Raw genomic sequence first — 17778 nt, forward strand, 5'->3', positions numbered from 1 at the left:
CTCTGCTGCGACACTCCCACCTACAACTCTTCATATCTCTGTGAACAACATGACAGTTATATATGAGACTCAGACTGTGAAAACATGGACGTGATCAAACATGGTCCACTCAGCTTTCTGGTATTTGTGCTTTGGATTAAAGGTAAGTTAGTTATACAACCTGCTGTTTTACACAGGTAATAGTTTATTACATGGATGGCTGCAGAGGATGAGAAGAGTTTTAAAGTGCTTTAGATTCAAATCCTAATTGTCAAATTGTTACACAGGTTTTATTGATGGGAGTGATGTGACCCAGACCCCGTTAGAGTGGAGAAAGAAGGGTGACACTGCAACAATGCGCTGTAAACAAACCAAGGGTGCCGACTACTTCCAGATGTACTGGTACAGACAGCTGCCTGGAGAAATGATGAAACTAATTGTCTTCACAACAACAGCTAAAGCTGAACACGACTTTGGAGATTTCAAACAAGACAAATTCTCAGCCACCAGACCAAATGTTGAGAACGGGACGTTCACAGTGAAGAATCTGGAGCCTGGAGATTCAGGCTGGTATTTCTGTGCTGCCAGCAAACACAGTGATACAGATGAATGTGGAGGCTGAACAAAAACTCCCCCCCAAAAAATGCCTGTGCAGTAAAGTCTCAGTAGTGACACTCCCACAGACGGCTCTTCACATCTCTGTTGTAACGTCACATCGTCACCACACATACTGACTGTGACTCACATCCAAGTTGATTTTCCTCAGAGCAGAACGATGACCAGAGCAGGTCTGATCCAACTCTCTGCAGCTCTGCTCTGCATCACAGGTACTGAACAGTGTCACACTGAGGAGTTTTATTCAATTAGCTGTAATAAATACTAATGATTTATTTTATTATGATTTTTTTTCTCCATAAGTCTAACTGACAGGAGCGACATCGTCCAGATTTCTCCTCAGACCTTATTATAAGAGGAGGACGGACCATGACTCCACCCACTCTCTGACATCAGAGGGTTTAAACCAGTAGAAGATCAGAAACTCTCAGAGATACTACTTCACTCACTGCAGCAAGAAAATAATTTGATTTGCTTCAGTGTAATTAAAACTCAATAACACAAAATGACTGTGCTGTTTTATTTTTTGCTGAGCAACATTATTCTGGTTTCAGGTAACAGTTTCTTGTAAAGTTGTTCTTTCTTTTTAATAAATACATCAAATTTGCAAGTATCAGTGTTAAAGCTTGTGTTGTATTTTCCTCTAAAGCCTCTATGATCCTTTTCTAACAGGCTCCTCTAACAGTGACCATGTCCACCAGACTCCGACCGATATTTACAGCAATGAAGGAAAAAGAGCAACAATCGACTGTTTGCACAGTCTTAGCAGCTATGATCGAATCCTCTGGTACAAACAATTTAAAGACGGAAAACTACAGTTCCTTGGATACATGTTAGTAACCAGGCCATTCCCTGAGCCTGGAGTGGATGTGAAGATGGAGGGGAGTGCAAATGAAGGACAGACCTGCACATTAACAACTGAAGAGCTCAGTGTGAACAGCAGTGCAGTTTACTTCTGTGCTGCTAGTTTCCACAGTGCTACACATCCCTGCTCCTCTGTACAAAAACCTGCACGTCACATCTTTATCATCAGCTCCTGTGTTTCTTCCTCTCATTAGGTGGCAGTATATCTATATTCAGTTAGTGGCAGATGACATGAAGATGACGATCAGAAGAGGAGGTGAAAATCTGTGATGTAGATATCCGACACCTCCCTGTTTCATCAATATACGTTTGTCAACAGGAGCTGCACTGACAGGACAAGGAAGCTGCTGCCAGACTCTCCCTTCTCTAACATGATCCTCATGGTTTTCATATTTTGTTTCCTTCACCTTCCAGGAAACAAGGGTGAGTATCACAAACAGAGGAAGATGCTGCACAGAGCTGAGGATTTCTGTGTTTTAATCTCATCTGTTCTTTTTCCACAGGAGAATCTGACACCAAGCATATCTCCCAAACTCCTCCATTCATGATTAAGAGAACTGGTCAAACTGTCGACAGTGAGATCAAATGTGCACACAATATAACAAACTTTGAACACATTCTGTGGTACAAACAAGACAAAGGCAAGTTGAAGTTTCTGGGATATCTGAACCTGCAGTACCCGTACCCTGAGGACGACGTGAAGGGCAAAATCAGCTTCGACGGACACGGCAGCAAAAAGTCAGATCTCACCATTTCTAACGTTTCACTGAGTGACAGCGGTGTTTATTTCTGTGCTGCCAGAAGACACAGTGCTGCAGATTCTCCTCAAGTCAATACAAAAACCCTCGAGTCAAGACACACGAAACGTTCAAGCAGCTGCAGTCTTTGAAGATTTTATCAACCGTTTTTTTCCACAAATCCTCTGTGAGGTCATGACATTCACACACAATTCAACAATATGTAGTCACTGCAATCTTTGGATGTGCAGAATAAAATGTTGAATAAGTGAAATTGTCTCAGCAGCTACAGGATTGATAAGAGCCACACCTCCAGACTAGTCAGCTTCCTGCTTTTTGACTCTGTCCATTGATAAACACACTCAGAAACAGACATGATCATAATAAGTCAGACTTTTACTCCAGTGCACAGAACTTCCCTTGACTTTCTGTTTTTAACATCACAAAATACTACGGCCTGACCAGTATGGTTTTTTTGTGGGGGCCAAAAACAACATCCAATATTCCAATATCTGATTAATCATGTTTACATGAACAGACTTTTTTTTTTTGCAATGATCCCTCAAACATGGTTCAGAAACTTGTGACAAATATGTATTGAAGACACAACATAAAGAAATAAAATAAAAAGTTCAATATGGCCTCAGTGCAGCACCACAGTAAACTCTTTGAATATTGAAATAAAATGAATAAAAATAACTACAAAAAAATGCAAAAGCCCTGAATTAATAATTACATATGTTCTTTTCAGAAGCCCTTTCAAACTACAGTATATGAGAGCAGGTATCGTACATGGTACATGTTGATCTGTAGGGGGACCTGTAGCTTTATTTATACAGACAGGTCGTTTTGATGCACTGACACTCCCACCTTCAACTCATTCATATGAGACTCACTCAGACACTTTCTCTCCAACAGAACATGGATATCACCACCACTAAACAAGACATCCTCATATTGTCAATCTTTTTGCTGTGGACTGCAGGTAAATTATACAGTAATAAACTGAGCCATTAAATATTAGTTTGTTGTCCATGTTTACAATATGTAACTTTAACTGTTAATTGCACAGGTCTTACTGAGGGCGATGATGTCAACCAGACCCCCATGCTGTGGAAAATCAAGGGTGAACATGCAGAGATGAACTGCAGTCACACTAAGGGTGCTACTTACTTCCAGATGTACTGGTACAGACAGCTGCCTGGAGAAACAATGAAACAAATAGTGTTCACCCAAGAAGGAAAAACTGATTATGAACCTGGCTTCAGTGAGGAGAAACACCCAGCCACAAAGCCTGACGCTCACCGCGGGACACTGACAGTGAAGAACCTGGAGCCAGGAGATAATGGCTGGTATTTCTGTGCTGTGAGCCAACACAGTGATACAGACGCACGAGGTGGTTGAACAAAAACCTCCCATGCAATGGTATCACACCTCTATCCCTCTGTCTCAAGTAGGGGGACCTCAAGCACCACAAATACTCCCAGGTACATCCTGACTGACTGAGAGGGTTTTGATGCAGCTGCAGGATCAGACGTCACTCTCTGCTGCGACACTCCCACCTACAACTCTTCATATCTCTGTGAACAACACGACAGTTATATATGAGACTCAGACTGTGAAAACATGGACGTGATCAAACATGGTCCACTCAGCTTTCTGGTATTTGTGCTTTGGATTGAAGGTGAGTTAGTTATACAACCTGCTGTTTTACACAGGTAACAGTTTATTACATGGATGGCTGCAGAGGATGAGGAGAGTTTTAAAGTGCTTTAGATTCAATTCCTAATGTCAAATTGTTACACAGGTTTTATTGATGGGAGTGATGTGACCCAGACCCCCTTAGAGTGGAGAAAGAAGGGTGACACTGCAACAATGCGCTGTAAACAAACCAAGGGTACCGACTACTTCCAGATGTACTGGTACAGACAGCTGCCTGGAGAAATGATGAAACTAATTGTCTTCACAACAACAGCTAAAGCCGAACACGACTTTGGAGATTTCAAACAAGACAAATTCTCAGCCACCAAACCAAATGTTGAGAACGGGACGTTCACAGTGAAGAATCTGGAGCCTGAAGATTCAGGCTGGTATTTCTGTGCTGCCAGCAAACACAGTGATACAGATGAATGTGGAGGCTGAACAAAAACTCCCCCCCAAAAAAATGCCTGTGCAGCAAAGTCTCAGTAGTGACACTCCCACAGACGGCTCTTCACATCTCTGTTGTAACGTCACATCTTCACCACACAGACTGACAGTGACTCACATCCAAGTTAATTTTCCTCAGAGCAGAACGATGACCAGAGCAGGTCTGATCCAACTCTCTGCAGCCCTGCTCTGCATCACAGGTACTGAACATTAGCTGTAACAAATACTAATGATTTATTTTATTATGATTTTTTCCTCCATAAGTCTAACTGACAGGAGCGACATCATCCAGATTTCTCCTCAGACCTTATTATAAGAGTAGGACGGACCATGACTCCACCCACTCTCTGACATCAGAGGGTTTAAACCAGTAGAAGATCAGAAACTACTTCACTCACTGCAGCAGGAGAATTATCTGATTTGCTTCAGTGTAATTAAAACTCAATAACACAAAATGACTGTGCTGTTTTATTTTTTGCTGAGCAACATTATTCTGGGTTCAGGTAACAACAGTTTATTGTAAAGTTCTTTTTTATATAAATACAAGTACATCAAATTTGCAAGTATCAGTGTTAAAGCTTGTGTTGTATTTTCCTCTAAAGCCTCTATGATCCTTTACCAACAGGTTCCTCTAACAGTGACCATGTCCACCAGACTCCGACCGATATTTACAGCAATGAAGGAAAAAGAGCAACAATCGACTGTTTGCACAGTCTTAGCAGCTATGATCGAATCCTCTGGTACAAACAATTTAAAGACGGAAAACTACAGTTCCTTGGATACATGTTAGTAACCAGGCCATTCCCTGAGCCTGGAGTGGATGTGAAGATGGAGGGGAATGCAAATGAAGGACAGACCTGCACATTAACAACAGAAGAACTCAGTGTGAACAGCAGTGCAGTTTACTTCTGTGCTGCTCGTTTCCACAGTGCTACACATCCCTGCTCCTCTGTACAAAAACCTGCACGTCACATCTTTATCATCAGCTCCTGTGTTCCTTCCTCTCATTAGGTGGCAGTATATCTATATTCAGGTAGTGGCAGATGACATGAAGATGACGATCAGAAGAGGAGGTGAAAATCTGTGATGTAGATATCCGACACCTCCCTGTTTCATCAATATACGTTTGTCAACAGGAGCTGCACTGACAGGACAAGGAAGTTGCTGCCAGACTCTCTCTTCTCTAACATGATCCTCATGGTTTTAATATTTTGTTTCCTTCACCTTCCAGGAAATAATGGTGAGTATCACAAACAGAGGAAGATGCTGCACAGAGCTGAGGATTTCTGTGTTTTAATCTCATCTATTCATTTTCCACAGGAGAATCTGACACCAAGCATATCTCCCAAACTCCTCCATTCATGATTAAGAGAACTGGTCAAACTGTCGACAGTGAGATCAAATGTGCACACAATATAACAAACTTTGAACACATTCTGTGGTACAAACAAGACAAAGGCAAGTTGAAGTTTCTGGGATATCTGAACCTGCAGTACCCGTACCCTGAGGAGGACGTGAAGGGCAAAATCAGCTTCGACGGAGACGGCAGCAAAAAGTCAGATCTCACCATTTCTAACGTTTCACTGAGTGACAGCGGTGTTTATTTCTGTGCTGCCAGAAGACACAGTGCTGCAGATTCTCCTCAAGTCAATACAAAAACCCTCGAGTCAAGACACACGAAACGTTCAAGCAGCTGCAGTCTTTGAAGATTTTATCAACCGTTGTTTTCCCCACTATTGTGATCCTCTGTGAGGTCATGACATTCACACACAGTTCAACAATATGTAGTCACTGCAATCTTTGGATGTGCAGAATAAAATGTTGAATAAGTGAAGTTGTCTCAGCAGCTACAGGATTGATAAGAGCCACACCTCCAGACTAGTCAGCTTCCTGCTTTTTGACTCTGTCCATTGATAAACTCTCTCAGAAACAGACATGATCATAATACAAGTCAACAACTAACCTCCACTTTCTGTTTTTAACATCACAAAATACTACGGCCTGACCAGTATGTTTTTTTTGTGGGGGTCAATAACAACATCCAATATTCCAATATCTTAATAATCATGTTTACATGAAACACATGTTTTTTTTTGTTGCAATGATCCCTCAAACATTGTTCAGAAACTTGTGACAAATATGTATTGAAGACTCAACTTTTTTTCTTTTTTTTTTACATATTCAATATGGCGGCAGCGCAGCACCACAGTAAATTCTCTGAATATCATAACTACAAAAATATGCAAAAGCCCTGAATTAATAGTTACATAGGTTCTTTTCAGAAGCCCCTCAAACTACTGTATAGGTATCGTACATGGTACATACTGTTGAACTGTAGGGGGACCTGCAGCTTTATTTATACAGACAGGGCATTTTGATGCACTGACACTCCCACCTTCAACTCATTCATATGAGACTCAGACACTTTCTCTCCAACAGAACATGGATATCACCACCACTAAACAAGACCTCCTCATATTATCAGTCTTTTTGCTGTGGACTGCAGGTAAATTATAAAAAACTGAGCCATTTAATATTAGTTTGTTGTCCATGTTTACAATATGTACTGTAACTTTAACTGTTAAATGCACACAGGTCTCACTGAGGGCGATGATGTCAACCAGACCCCCATGCTGTGGAAAATCAAGGGTGAACATGCAGAGATGAACTGCAGTCACACTAAGGGTGCTGCTTATTACCAGATGTACTGGTACAGACAGCTGCCTGGAGAAACCATGAAACAAATAGTGTTCACCCAACAAAGTAAAAATGATTATGAACCTGGCTTCAGTGAGGAGAAACACCCAGCCACAAAGCCTGACGCTCACCGTGGGACACTGACAGTGAAGAACCTGGAGCCAGGAGATAATGGCTTGTATTTCTGTGCCGTCAGTGAGCACAGTGATACAGACGCACGAGGTCGTTGAACAAAAACCTCCCATGCAATGGTATCACACCTCTATCCCTCTGTCTCAAGTAGGGGGACCTCAAGCACCACAAATACTCCCAGGTACATCCTGACTGACTGAGAGGGTTTTGATGCAGCTGCAGGATCAGGCGTCACTCTCTGCTGCGACACTCCCACCTACAACTCTTCATATCTCTGTGAACAACATGACAGTTATATATGAGACTCAGACTGTGAAAACATGGACGTGATCAAACATGGTCCACTCAGCTTTCTGATATTTGTGCTTTGGATTAAAGGTAAGTTAGTTATACAACCTGCTGTTTTACACAGGTAACAGTTTATTACATGGATGGCTGCAGAGGATGAGGAGAGTTTTAAAGTGCTCAAATCCTAATTGTCAAATTGTTACACAGGTTTTATTGATGGGAGTGATGTGACCCAGACCCCGTTAGAGTGGAGAAAGAAGGGTGACACTGCAACAATGCGCTGTAAACAAACCAAGGGTGTCGACTACCTCCAGATGTACTGGTACAGACAGCTGCCTGGAGAAATGATGAAACTAATTGTCTTCACAACAACAACTAAAGCTGAACACGACTTTGGAGATTTCAAACAAGACAGATTCTCAGCCACCAGACCAAATGTTGAGAACGGGACGTTCACAGTGAAGAATCTGGAGCCTGGAGATTCAGGCTGGTATTTCTGTGCTGCCAGCAAACACAGTGATACAGATGAATGTGGAGGCTGAACAAAAACTCCCCCCCAAAAAATGCCTGTGCAGCAAAGTCTCAGTAGTGACACTCCCACAGACGACTCTTCACATCTCTGTTGTAACGTCACATCGTCACCACACATACTGACTGTGACTCACATCCAAGTTGATTTTCCTCAGAGCAGAACGATGACCAGAGCAGGTCTGATCCAACTCTCTGCAGCTCTGCTCTGCATCACAGGTACTGAACTGTGTCAAACTGAGGAGTTTTATTCAGTTAGCTGTAATAAAAAGGATTTAATTAATTATGATTTTTCTTTCCTCCATACTGTATGTCTAACTGACAGGAGCGACATCATCCCGTTTTCTCTTCAGACTTTGTTATAAGAGGAGGACGGACCATGACTCCACCCACTCTCTGACATCAGAGGGTTTAAACCAGTAGATGATCAGAAACTCTCAGAGAAACTACTTCACTCACTGCAGCAACAACATGATCTGATTTTAACCAAAAACTCAATTATACAAAATGACTGTCCTGTTTTATTTATTCCTCATCAACATTGTTCTGTTTTCAGGTAACAGTTTCTTGTAATTCTGTTATTTTAATTGGGCTTTTCATTGTATTTTTTTCTGATGCTCTGTGATGCTTCTCCAACAGGTTCCTCTCTCAGTGACAAAGTCAACCAGAGTCCAGCCGATATTTACAGCAATGAAGGAAAAAGAGCAGAAATCAACTGTTCACACAGTGATAGCAACTTTAATCAAATCCTCTGGTACAAGCAAACAAAGGACAAAAACTTGCAGTTTCTAGGATATATGTTTGGAAAAGGCAATCCAGAGAAAGGACTAAATGTGAAGATAGAGGGGGGAGCAAATCAAGGACAGACCTGCACATTAACAACTGAAGAACTCAGTGTGAACAGCAGTGCAATTTACTTCTGTGCTGCTAGTTTCCACAGTGCTACACATCCCTGCTCCTCTGTACAAAAACCTCCCACCTCTGTGTAGAAGAGGAAGATGCACAATGACACCACCCACATAATGAGAGGGGAGGGTTTGTAACCCTTCCCGAATATATCATGAGTCAAATATTTTCACTCTGCCTGTGGTAGTAGTTGATATGATGGTTTTTAAAAAGAGGAGGACGGACAATGACTCCTCTCTGACATCAGAGGGTTTAAACCAGTAGAAGATCAGAAACTCTCAGAGAAACTACTTCACTCACTGCAGCAACATCTGATTTTCTTCAATGTAACCAGAAACTCAATAACACAAAATGACTGTGCTATTTTATTTATTGCTAATCAACATTGTTCTGCTTTCAGGTAACAGTTTCTTGTAGTGCTGCTATTTCTATTGGGCTTTCCCTTGTTTTAATTTTTTGATATACATCAAATTTGAGAGTTATCTGTGTTTCTGCTCATGCTGTACTGTATTTTACTCTAAAGCCTCTGTGATCCTTTTCCAACAGGTTCTTCTCTCAGTGACCAAGTCAACCAGAGTCCGGCCGATATTTACAGCAAAGCAGGAGAAAAAGCCAAAATAAACTATTCACACAGTATTGACGGCTATAATCGAATCATCTGGTACAAACAGTTAAAAGATGGAAAACTACAGCTGCTTGGATACATCAACATAGCAGCTCAATTTCCAGAGAAAGGAGTGAACGTTAAGATGGAGGGGAGTGCAAATAAAGGACAGACCTGCATATTAACAACTGAAGAGCTCAGAGTGAACAGCAGTGCAGTTTACTTCTGTGCTGCTAGTTTCCACAGTGCTACACATCCCTGCTCCTCTGTACAAAAACCTGCACGTCACATCTTTATCATCAGCTCCTGTGTTCCTTCCTCTCATTAGGTGGCAGTATATCTATATTCAGTTAGTGGCAGATGACATGAAGATGACGACGTTCAGAGGAGGAGAGAGCACTGTGACACCACCCACCACCTACACAGCTCAACTTTATTTGACTAATATGAGTTGAAGGAGGTTGAGGAACAATCTGATCTGCTGATACTGTCAAGAAAACAAACATGATTCTTCTACTTTGGTTTTTCCTCAGCAACATGATTCTGGTTTCAGGTATCAAGATTATTTTAAAGTTTAAAACAACCAAAGAATTGCATGTGTGCAGCCAGTCTCCCATACTGCTGCTGTTATACGATTTTTAAGGTTTTGTATTTCTCCGTTTTTCAGCTCATGTTGTATTTTGTCTGATGTTTTTTTTCCAACAGGTTCCTCTGACAAAGTCAAGCAGACTCCAGCTGTCATGTACGAGAAACCAGGAGGAGAAGCCACAACTAACTGTTCACACAGTATTCAAAATTATAATGTAATCCTCTGGTACAAGCAGGTAAATGATGGAGAACTACAGCTCCTGGGATACATGTATGGAAGTCCAACTCTAGAGCCTGGAGTGAAAGTGAAGATAGAGGGGAGTGCAGATAAAGGAGCGACCTGCACATTAACAACGGAAGAACTCAGTGTGAACAGCAGTGCAGTTTACTTCTGTGCTGCTAGTTACCACAGTGCTACACATCCCTGCTCCTCTGTACAAAAACCTCCCACCTCTGTGTAGAAGAGGAAGATGCACAATGACACCACCCACATAATGAGAGGGGAGGGTTTACTCAGAAAGGTAAAAGCAGAGAGAACTGATTCACTCGTCACATGAACTAAAGAATTGTCTTGATTCATTCAACATAATTAGAAAATACAAAAATGATAATCCTGCTCATCTGCATCACTGTTAACTCTGTTCTGGTTGCAGGTAAATCAGAAAGAATGAATTTAAATCAGGTTTTCAGCGAATTGTGTGTGTGGGTGTGTGTGTGTGTGTGTGTGTGTGTGTGTGTGTGTGTGTGTGTGTGTGTGTGTGTGTGTGTGTGTGTGTGTGTGTGTGTGTGTGTGTGTGTGTGTGTGTTTTACTATTTCAGATGTGCATTTTTTTTATGCTCCGTTTTTAAACCTTTTTTTCAACTCATGTTGTATTTTGTTTGATGCTTTTTCCAACAGGTTCCTCTCTCAGTGACAAAGTCCAGCAGAGTCCGGCCGATATTTACAGCAGAACAGGAGAAAATGCCACAATCAGCTGTTTACACAATGATGACAGATTTGATCAAATCCTCTGGTACAAACAATTAAAAAATGGGAAACTACAGCTCCTGGGATACATGTATGGAAGTGCACGTCTTGAACCTGGAGTGAAAGTGAAGATAGAGGGGAGTGCAGATAAAGGAAAGACCTGCACATTAACAACTGAAGAGCTCAGTGTGAACAGCAGTGCAGTTTACTTCTGTGCTGCTCGCTACCACAGTGCTACACATCCCTGCTCCTCTGTACAAAAACCTGTTGTGATCCCTGTGTTACAGCTCATATACAGCCACATGCACCTGGAATAAACCATCTAACCAATGTCGCTCTCTCCTCGTGAGTAAGATCAGAGATTATAATGGGAGGTCCAATGTTGTTGACGTCACACCACCTGTTATAAAAAACAGAATCATCCATCTGCTGTGGCTGCACCTCATCAGAATCAATACGATGCCTCCAATACTCATCATCACGTTTGCAGTCTCGTCTCTGTGGCTTCAAGGTACAAAGAACACCTTTGTTACATTTGGGTCTGATCAAACTCTCTGCAGCTCTGCTCTGCATCATAGGTACTAAACAGTATTATAGTGAGGATTATTCTTAGTAAATATTAGATATGAATTAGTAATGATTTAATCTGGTCAGTCTGTGTTTTACTCCACAGGTCTAGTTGACGGGAGTGATGTCACCCAGACTCCTCTGCTGTGGATGATACCGGGTCGGTCTGCTACAATGAACTGCAGTCACACTAAGGGTGTGAGTTATAACCAGATGTACTGGTACCAACAACTGCCTGGAGAGATGATGAGACAAATAGTTTATACGACCCAGTTTCCCCCATTTCAATATGAGAGCGACTTCCGTGAGGACAAATTCCCAGTGAAGAGGAGCGGAGCTCAGGCTGGATCTTTGACTGTGGAGAAGCTGCTGCCTCAAGACAGTGGAGTGTATTTCTGTGCTGTGAGACAACACAGTGATGCAGGCGACTCTGACAGCTGCACAAATACCCAACACACCAGCTCTTCATTTTCAGGACGTCTTTACTACTAACTCAGGGTAATATCATGTTGTTCACTCACTTTTATTAAATCTCACTGGAGAGAAACTGTATTTTAATATATATATATATTTTTTTACAGTTTACAGTTGTTCAAGATTCAAGTTTATTTATTTGTCACATTAACTCAATTACAAAGTAAAACATGCAGAAGCATGTTCAGCTCTATTCCTGTATATGAAATAAATAGTCATAAATAAGCAAAATAAATAGTATGGATAATGAAAATATAACGTGGAACTGTCTTTTTTCCAATACGAGTGACATTTCAGAGTTAATGTGCCTCTAAAGTTAAAGCAGAAGTAAGTGATATATTTGTGTTAATATAAGTCTTAAATAGTTATATCTTTCGACAGCAATCACTTACGGTAGGCCTACATAGAGTGTTTGGACCGAAACACGGGTCTGTCAGTCCCTCTGCTCTGCTCTGAGCCGAGGAGAAAACATTTATCGTATCCTACAGTTTTTTTTTTTGAGGAGAGAGAATGGCATGAAGGGCTGTGTGTGCAGCCAAGGGACGCCGTGAATGTGGTGACGTAGGGACGAGGACTGTTATGGTGCGTTCAAGGCAGCCCGTAACTCGTGTTTTTCCAACCTGTGAAGTCGTACCAGTTTGATCTGGTACGAGTTCACGGGTCGGAAGTTACGAGTGGCAGTTATAGTGACTTTCACAGGTAAAACAGGTCGGAAAAACACGAGTGGGTTGCCTGGAACGCTACAAAGTCGTAAGTTGTGACTTGAAGCTGTAATTTACGGTTTCAAAAGCCTGCCTGGAACGCAGCATTAGCCAAAACGACCGGATCGCTTACTTCTGCTTTAATTACCTGATTGAATAAGCCCATTTTTAACGATTGAAAACTTAAATACAACAATATGCCTGTGCATATTCTCAACAATACGGTATTCGGGTTGACAAGCTACATTCCTTTATGTGTGCATGAAGGGATTACCATTGAGTTGTCTGATGAGATAAAGTGAATGGACAGATATATAGGATAAACGTAACAGTCTCATAAAAACTAAAAACTAAAGATCATTTTTTTTAATTATTAGCAACAGTAAAGTTCAGCCACAGAGCTTAAAATACAAACAAATACAATATAACCCACTCCTCTGTGTTGTTACAGGAGGGATTCAGGGTTCATCTCAGGTCTGTGTTATTTTATTTCTGTTCATAAGGTGGCAGTACAGTATACAACACGTCTGTGGTGTGTGTGGTGACGGTCACAGAGGAGGACGACACATTCAGACACCACCCAGCTGCACAAGTGTTTCCTGATGGGACGAGTCGTAGAAACACAGAGATGTGAATATTCAACAGAGCTGCACACACGTTGATTCTATCAGTCATGAAAAGCAACAAGATGATCGTTATATTCTCCATAACCTTCAATATCATGATGGTTTCAGGTAAAGTAAGAAAATGTTTTTATCCACAGGTTGTCACCTAAAGCCCTTGTCCTGCTCCATCACTGTAAATCATTTTTTCATTGATGCCTTTTCTACAGGTTCCTCTCTCAGTGACAAAGTCCACCAGAGTCCGGCCGATATTTACAGCAAAGCAGAAAGAAAAGCAGTAATCAACTGTTTTCACAGTGATGACACCTTTAATCAAATCCTCTGGTACAAACAATTAAAAAATGGGAAACTACAGCTCCTGGGATACATGTATGGAAGTGCACAACATGAGCCTGGAGTGAAAGTGAAGATAGAGGGGAGTGCAAATAAAGGAAAGAACTGCACATTAACAACTGAAGAGCTCAGTGTGAACAGCAGTGCAGTTTACTTCTGTGCTGCTAGTTTCCACAGTGCTACACATCCCTGCTCCTCTGTACAAAAACCTGTTGTGATCCCTGTGTTACAGCTCATACAGCCACATGCACCTGGAATAAACCATCTAACCAATGTCGCTCTCTCCTCTGATTAAGATCAGAGATTATAATGGGAGGTCCAATGTTGTTGACGTCACACCACCTGTTATAAAAAACAGAATCAAACATTCATTGTGTCTGCTGTGGCTGCACCTCATATCAGAATCAATACGATGCCTCCAATACTCATCATCACATTTGCAGTCTCGTCCCTGTGGCTTCAAGGTACAACATTATAGTGAGGGCTATTCTTAGTAGATATTAGATATGAATTAGTAGTAATGATTTAATTATGGTCTGTGTTTTACTCCACAGATCTAGTTGACGGGAGCGATGTCACCCAGACTCCTCTGCTGTGGATGATACCGGGTCGGTCTGCTACAATGAACTGCAGTCACACCAAGGGTCTGGACTACTACCAGATGTACTGGTACCAACAGCTGCCTGGAGAGATGATGAGACAAATAGTTTATACGAACCAGTTTCCCCCATTTCAATATGAGAGCGACTTCCATGAGGACAAATTCCCAGTGAAGAGGAGCGGAGCTCAGGCTGGATCTTTGACTGTGGAGAAGCTGCTGCCTCAAGACAGTGGAGTGTATTTCTGTTCTGTGTCAACACAGTGATGCAGGCGACTCTGACAGCTGCACAAATACCCAACACACCAGCTCTTCATTTTCAGGACGTCTTTACTACTAACTCAGGGTAATATCATGTTGTTCACTCACTTTTATTAAATCTCACTGGAGAGAAACTGATTGTGTTTTAATATTTTTTGCAGTTTACAGTTGTTCAAGGTTCAAGTTTATTTATTTGTCACATGAACTCAATTACAAAGTAAAACATGCAGAAGCATGTTCAGCTCTATTCCTGTATATGAAATAAATAGTCATAAATAAGCAAAATAAATAGTATGGATAATGAAAATATAACGTGGAACTGTCTTTTTTTCAATACGAGTGACATTTCAGAGCTAATGTGCCTCTAAAGTTAATTACCCGACTGAATAAGTCCATTTTTAATGATTGAAAACTTAAATACAACAATATGCCTGTGCATATTCTCAACAATACTGTATTCGGGTACATTCCTTTATGTGTGCATGAAGGGATTACCATTGAGTTGTCTGATGAGATAACAAAGTGAATATAGGATAATCGTAACAGTCTCATAAAAACTAAAGATAATTTTTTTTAATTATTAGCAACAGTAAAGTTCAGCCACAGAGCTTAAAATAGAAACAAATACAATATAACCCACTCCTCTGTGTTGTTACAGGAGGGATTCAGGGTTCATCTCAGGTCTGTGTTATTTTATTTCTGTTCATAAGGTGGCAGTACAGTAAACAGCACGTCTGTGGTGTGTGATGACAGTCACAGAGGAGGACGACACATTCAGACACCACCCAGCTGCACAAGTGTTTCATGATGGGACGAGTCGTAGAGACACAGAGGTGTAAATATTCAACAGAGATGCACACACGTTGATTCTATCAGTCATGAAATGCAACAAGATGATCGTTATATTCTCCATAACCTTCAATATCATGATGGTTTCAGGTAAAGTAAGAAAATGTTTTTATCCACAGGTTGTCACCTAAAGCCCTCGTCCTGCTCCATCACTGTAAATCATTTTTTCATTGATGCCTTTTCTACAGGTTCCTCTCTCAGTGACAAAGTCCACCAGAGTCCGGCCGATATTTACAGCAAAGCAGAAAGAAAAGCAGTAATCAACTGTTTTCACAGTGATGACACCTTTAATCAAATCCTCTGGTACAAGCAATTAAAAAATGGGAAACTACAGCTCCTGGGATACATGTATGGAAGTGCACAACATGAGCCTGGAGTGAAAGTGAAGATAGAGGGGAGTGCAAATAAAGGAAAGAACTGCACATTAACAACTGAAGAACTCCGTGTGAACAGCAGTGCAGTTTACTTCTGTGCTGCTCGCTACCACAGTGCTACACATCCCTGCTCCTCTGTACAAAAACCTGTTGTGATCCCTGTGTTACAGCTCATACAGCCACATGCACCTGGAATAAACCATCTAACCAATGTCGCTCTCTCCTCTGATTAAGATCAGAGATTATAATGGGAGGTCCAATGTTGTTGACGTCACAAAAAGAAAGAATCAAACATTCAGTGTGCACCACGTGACACTTCATATTGATGCCTTTTGACCTTAAGAGGAGGACGGACCATGACTCCACCCGCTCTCCGACATCAGAGGGTTTAAACCAGTAGAAGATCAGAAACTCTCAGAGAAACTACTTCACTCACTGCAGCAACAACATGATCTGATTTTCTTCAATGTAACCAAAAACTCAATTATACAAAATGACTGTCCTGATTTATTTATTCGTCATCAACATTATTCTGGTTTCAGGTAACAGTTTCTTGTAATTCTGTTATTTTAATTGGGATTTTCATTGTTTTGTTTTGTGATGCTCTGTGATGCTTCTCCAACAGGTTCCTCTCTCAGTGACAAAGTCAACCAGAGTCCAGCCGATATTTACAGCAATGAAGGAAAAACAGAAAAAATCACCTGTTCACACAGTGATACCAACTATGATCGAATCTTCTGGTACAAACAAACAAAGGACAAAAAACTGCAGTTTCTAGGATATATGCTTGTAAGAGGCAATCCAGAGAACGGGCTAAATGTGAAGATAGAGGGGGGTGCAAATAAAGGAGAGACCTGCACATTAACAACTGAAGAGCTCAGTGTGAACAGCAGTGCAGTTTACTTCTGTGCTGCTAGTTTCCACAGTGCTACACATCCCTGCTCCTCTGTACAAAAACCTGCACATCACATCTTTATCATCAGCTCCTGTGTTCCTTCCTCTCATTAGGTGGCAGTATATCTATATTCAGTTAGTGGCAGATGACATGAAGATGACGACGTTCAGAGGAGGAGAGAGCACTGTGACACCACCCACCACCTACACAGCTCAACTTTATTTGACTAATATGAGTTGAAGGAGGTTGAGGAACAATCTGATCTGCTGATACTGTCAAGAAAACAAACATGATTCTTCTACTTTGGTTTTTCCTCTGCAACATGATTCTGGTTTCAGGTAACATCAAAATCAATTAAATTTGAAAGCACTAGAGATTTCTATTTGAGCAGTCTCACAAACTGCTGCTGTTACTGGATTTTTAAGGTTTTGTGCTTCTCGGTTTTTCAACTCATGTTGTATTTTGTCTGATGCTTTTTCCACAGGTTCCTCTCTCAGTGACAAAGTCAAGCAGACTCCAGCTGATATTCACAGCAAAGAAGGAGGAAGAACAACAATCAATTGTTCACACAACATACAAAGCTATGATGTAATCCTCTGGTACAAACAGTTAAAAGATGGAAAACTACAGCTCCTGGGATACATGTTTAAAACTCTTGAAACACTTGAGCCTGGAGTGAAAGTGAAGATAGATGGGAATGCAAATAAAGGAGCGACCTGCACATTAACAATTGAAGAACTCAGAGTGAACAGCAGTGCAGTTTACTTCTGTGCTGCTAGTTACCACAGTGCTACACATCCCTGCTCCTCTGTACAAAAACCTCCCACCTCTGTGTAGAAGAGGAAGACGCACAATGACACCACCCACATAATGAGAGGGGAGGGTTTACTCAGAAAGGTAAAAGCAGAGAGAACGGATCCACTCATTACAGGAAAAAAATAATCAACGTATTTAATATAGTTAGAAAATTAAAAAATGATAATTCTGTTCATCTGCATAACTGTTAACTATGTTCTGGTTGCAGGTAAAAACAAATTAGTAGATATTTTA

At 41.2% G+C, this 17778-nt stretch overlaps 1 gene segment (V, D, J or C); it reads left to right on the forward strand.

Annotated features, from left to right (window-relative positions):
* The first annotated feature begins 14163 nt into the window (after nucleotides 1-14163).
* Nucleotides 14164-14616, forward strand: LOC311005957 (T cell receptor beta variable 29-1-like). The segment is given in 2 exons: nucleotides 14164-14215; nucleotides 14306-14616.
* The last annotated feature ends 3162 nt before the right edge of the window (nucleotides 14617-17778 follow it).

This window comes from Trachurus trachurus (genome assembly GCF_905171665.1).
Source record: "Trachurus trachurus genome assembly, chromosome: 22".
Lineage (NCBI taxonomy): Eukaryota > Metazoa > Chordata > Actinopteri > Carangiformes > Carangidae > Trachurus > Trachurus trachurus.